Here is a 6015-nt window from a genome sequence, read left to right as displayed (position 1 = left end):
ATGCCTTGTTCTTTAAATCAAAATTAAATGTGAAAAGGGGGTTTTTTAGAATGGATCAAGAAATTATAAATGCATTTGTTTTTTTTTTTTTCCTTGGGTTGTTAGAAATCCCTTTCCCCCCAAAAAAATTTTTTTTAAAAAAAAGGGGGGAAAAAATTAAAACAAAAGGGTTTTGATCAAAGCAAGATGAGACAAGGAGAAGGTGTAAAAAAAGAAGAGGGTGGAGGGGATCAGAAAGATTGGAAAAATCGAAAGGATAGAAGGACGGAATGGATACATAAGGGACAAGGAAAAGGGAGGGTAATGGGAAAACGGAAGAGAAAGGGAGAATATTCATGTAGAAGGAAGGGAAGTAGAGGCAAAGGAAAGGCGACAATTGGGTGGTGTGATTATGTATAATTATTGTAACTGAGGAAATATTTATCATTCTACTATAATCAAGTCAAAAGATATTTTTTATTATTCTTATCATTATGTATTTTTAAAAGAAAAATGGGACTTGGATTCTGTTTGTTTTATGAAGTATAGAGATATAAATGTCATTTTTCATTCCTGTGAGAATAAATGTATTTTAGCGGGCAGAAAAAGAACGGTGAGGAAGAGAGAGAATTCTCTGAACAGCAATAAAGAAGTGAAATACAATCTCAAAGCAGAAGGGACACACACAAGGAAAAGAGGCAGGAAAATATATATATTAATAATATATAATTTTAATATAATAAATATTATATAATAATTATAATTATTTATATTTAAAATATATATATATAGAAATATTATATATATTTTATATTATATAATATAATATAAAAATATATGTGGGTGGTTGTGTGTGTGTGTGTGTGGTGTTGATATATAATAATATATATAATATTATAATATAATATATTTTATATATATATTAAAATTTTATAATATACATAACTACAATATATAATATGATAATAAATATATATTATTAATAATAATTATATAAATACATATGTTTTATTTTTTTAAAAATCTATATTATATCTTCTATCTATCTATATTATATATTATATATATATTATAATAATAATATATATAATATAATATATATTTTATATATTATATTATATATATAATTATAATTATATATATATATATTATATATATATTATTATATATATATATATATCATACACAACACAACAACCACACCCACAAACACACACCCCCACACACACAATATAATAATTATTATAATATATATATATATTATATAATTATATAATATAATTTTATATTAATACTTATGGGATTGCACTCAAAAAACAGATAAAATTCTGCCCTTACGCTACTCTTATAGTTGACACCCTATGGACTTACTGAATACCCCCTCTGATCCCCGGGAAAGCAGGCTTTGGAATGGTAAATTTTGAAAAAATTTAAATGATAAATCCCAGGGGTTAAAAGATTCTTTATTTTAAAGGTTGTTTTAATATTGTTGTTATTGTTTTTAAAACCTAATTTGCCCTTCCCTTTGATTTTCCCCGGGTTTCGTTTTTTTAGCCTTGGGTAAAACCCCCAACCCTCATTCGTTATATCACTCATTCAAGTTGCCTTTATTCAACTCTGCTAATAAGTGCCTACCGGATTTCAACAGACTTGGGCGAGATTCATTGGACCTCCCCAGTTCCTGATGCAACATCGCGATGCAATATTTGGTGCTTTGTTACAAATTAAAGAGAAAGGAGTAACATATTTGAATCATCGATTTACCTTGAAAGTTTATGTGGAAGAAAAAATTCTCACCTATTCTACTCTCCTGTTGCCTAAAACTGTTGAAAATCCACATTGTGTTAAGCGTATGGAATCTGAGACTCTCCTTAAAAGGTTTTAAAAAATAAAAACCATATCAGTGATGCGCACTTGTTTACGGTTTTCTGCACTTTTCCAGTTATTATTCTTAATCTCAGTGCCGACGTTCTTACCCTCGACTCACTCACACGAGTTTGAAACCGACTGCAATTATAGACTGTCTGGGTTTCTCCCACTTTGATTCGATGCACATTGTCTTCACCGACGGGTTTGCATGCTCGCTTCCGCGGGGTGGAAACGCGCCCTGCTGGCTCTGACCATTCCATTTTGTACGTTCAATACGTAGTCCCGGTAGAAAAATACTTATGCGGTCTTTTTTTACGTGATTTTATTGGATGGGGGGTTCATATTAGGATGTACAAACCCACAGGCAAAAACACAGATACAAAAGTACATATAGAAGAACTAACACACACACACATACACACACAAAACCACACACTGCCTCTCTATCACATGCATAGGATTTATGTATGTATACGTATGGATATATGTATAAAAAAAATACATTTCGCTTTAGACCCGCAAAAAAATGGTAGGGATTTAATTTTAAGCAGGCTGGAGAACGGTACAATTGAAAAAATGAGAGAAGCAAAGTGCGAGGGATTTTTAACAAACCGGAACCAGGGGGTGGGGGGAAAAAATAAGGTGTAAAAATAAAAAAAAATTTTAAATAATATAAAAAAAAATAAAAAAAAAAATAAAAAAACACACACACACACACACACACACAACACAAAAAAATAAAAAAAAAAAATAATAATATATTAATTAAAAAAAAAGAAAAAAAAAACACACACACAAAACATATTACAACACACACACACACACCCCCACACACACACACACACCACACAACCACCACACACACACACAAAATTTTAAATATATTAAAATATAATAGTAGAAAATAAATAATTAAATAATAATATATATGACAATACATTATGTATAAAATATATATATAAATAATATAACTATATCGTATATATATATATATATTATATATATATATATGTATGTATATATTATATATATATATATAATATATATCAGTAGTATATATATAGTATTATATATATAGTAATATATGTATATATAGGGCACATATAATCCTTCCTATATACAGTATAATATACAGCACACACACACACACACACCATACACACACACACCACACACACACAAACACACACACACATCTATATATATATATTATATACTATATAGTGATATATATATATATAGTATGATCAATATATATAGATATAATATATGGTTATATATAATGATATAGATATATATATATATATATATATACTAGTATATATATATATATATATATATATATATAATATATACAATATACAATATAGATAGTATATATGTATATATATTATATATATGGGGGATATATGATATTATATATCATTATTATATAGTATATATAAAGTATAAATATATTATATGGATATAGTATATGTGATATATATATTATATATGTGTTGTGTGTGTGTGTGTGTGTGTGTGTGTGTGTGTGTGTGTGTGTGTGTGTTTGTGTGTTTGTGTGTGAGATATATATATATATATATTATGATAGTATATTATAATAATATATATATATATATATAGTTATATATATATATAATATTATTATATATAGTATATATTATATATATATATATATATATAGTATATATATAATATATATATAATATCTATATATACTATATATAGTATACACACACATACACACAACACACACACACACACACACATATATAATATATATATATATACATAGATAGTAATATATATAGATATATATATATATATAGTATAGTATATATATATATATATATGTTATAGTATCAAATGAAAGATGTGTATATATATATTAGATATGAGTAATATAGTACTAATGTCTATATTATATATATATATTATATATACGTTGTTTTAACATTATATTGTATATATTATTAATATCTATATATATATATATACTAAAATATTAGTATATATATATATATATATATTATATATCTATAATATATTGTTTATATATATATGTTTTATATATATATATATATATATATTATATATATTATATATTATATAATATATAATATATATATATGCTATATATATATACTCTATATATATGTGTGTGTGTGTGTGGTGTGTGTGGGTGTGTGTGTGTGTGTTTTGTGTGTGGTGTATATATTGTATTATAATATATATATATATATATATAATATTATATATATTAATATATTATCTATATATAGTTATAATATGTATATATATGATATGTATTATAATATGTTTTATATATATATGTATATATATATATTAGATATATAGATATAATATATATATATATGTTTTTATATAATATGCTACTATATATAGTTGTTATATATACATAATATAGATATATATAGATTATATATATATATATATAATATATCATATATATATTCGGTGTGTGTGGTTGTTTGTGTGGTGTGTGTGTGTGTGTGCCTGTAGGTGTGTGTGTTTGTGTGTGTGTGAGTGTGTGTGTGTGTACGTATATTATAGCGCTACGCAACGCGCGCGCGCACACACACGACACACACACACACTCACACGACACACACACACACACCACATCACACCCCACACACACACACACACACAAACACACACACACACCACACACACACACACCACACCACACACATATATATATATATATATATTATATATATAATATATATATATATATATAGTACAATAGAATTACCTATATATGTACAAAAAAGTACACACACACACACACACATACATATTTACATACACATACATACACATATATATGCTTTACATGTACATTCATACATACTTCCATATATAATATATACATAAATAAATACATACATAAACGCCTACAGAACTATGTACATGGACACATATATATGCCTACATAACTACACACATTCAAACATACATACATACATATGTATATAATCATAGAGGTATAATAGTTTAAGAATGAAACTTGTACAGGTTTGGTGAACTCCGTTTACTTGATCCTTGGAGATCTAGCTACGGTCTCTGCATTGTATTATAACCCAATGCAATAAATTTAGTACATGATGATGAAAGAAGGGTATCTCTCACCCCAAGGGACGAGAGAACTGTAACATTATTCAAAATAAACTGTGATAGTCAACTACTGTTTCGATACCTTTTCATTGGGAAATGTTTTCAAGAGAGAGAGAGAGAGAGTGCAAAAAATAGACAAAGTGCAAATAAATATCAAAGAATATAGGACAAGCCTTTCCCTTTTTTTTAGACGACCCTTCTGATAATTCAAGTATCATTTGAGTGTTATGTGTTTAAGTTCTATCATATCTCTCGGTTATCTCTTTAACAAGTTGGGATTGCATTTAACTTCAAAAGGCATCCTCACATTATGATATAATTTTTGTTTCACGGGAGGTAACGATCATTGACTCTAACCTCGTAAATATTAATTGCTGAGTTGTCCCTCTTCACAGGGAGTAAGTATGGCTTAGAAATTGTGCATATCAAATTTGGTGAGTAAAAACTTCCAATTAGAGGTAATATATCCGCATAAAATTGTTTGTAAAGAAAGAAAGAAAAACTGAAAATTATATAAAATAAATAACACTTTGCACCTTATCATCATTTCCTTGAACTAAAAATGGTATATGACTGACAAGTTCACTTAGCAAGAGTGTACACTTGGAGTGGTTCCTCCTCATGGGCTGCCCCTGTTCTTAGATCATGTCCTCCCACAAGATGAGATTCGCGATGAGCTACTACTGTATGCTGTTGTTACTGGAAGATATATTTCTATATATCAATTAAGTGTTCTGGGAGAAGTAGAAAATGTAGCTCATGCAATAAAATAAAAGTATTTCCATGCACGTCATGCCTACAAAGGAGGTAACCGCCACTACACCTAATATGAGCTCCCCTGGTAGTTAGTTACCTGTCAGTCACAATCACCTGTCAAGCAAAGTCTTGGGGATGGGTATCATATTGTGAAATGCTTCTCCTCTTGGCAGTACCCTTTACATTATCTTTTTCGTGTAACATTCAGTTTGTCTTTGGTTTTCCGAGTGCTCTTACACTTTTTATTGGTTGTCCCAGCATCACCTT

The sequence above is a fragment of the Penaeus monodon genome, chromosome 11, assembly GCF_015228065.2.
Source record: "Penaeus monodon isolate SGIC_2016 chromosome 11, NSTDA_Pmon_1, whole genome shotgun sequence".
NCBI classification, from domain to species: Eukaryota; Metazoa; Arthropoda; class Malacostraca; order Decapoda; family Penaeidae; genus Penaeus; species Penaeus monodon.
The sequence above is the reverse complement of the archived record's forward strand: the minus strand, read 5'-3'. Positions refer to the sequence as shown.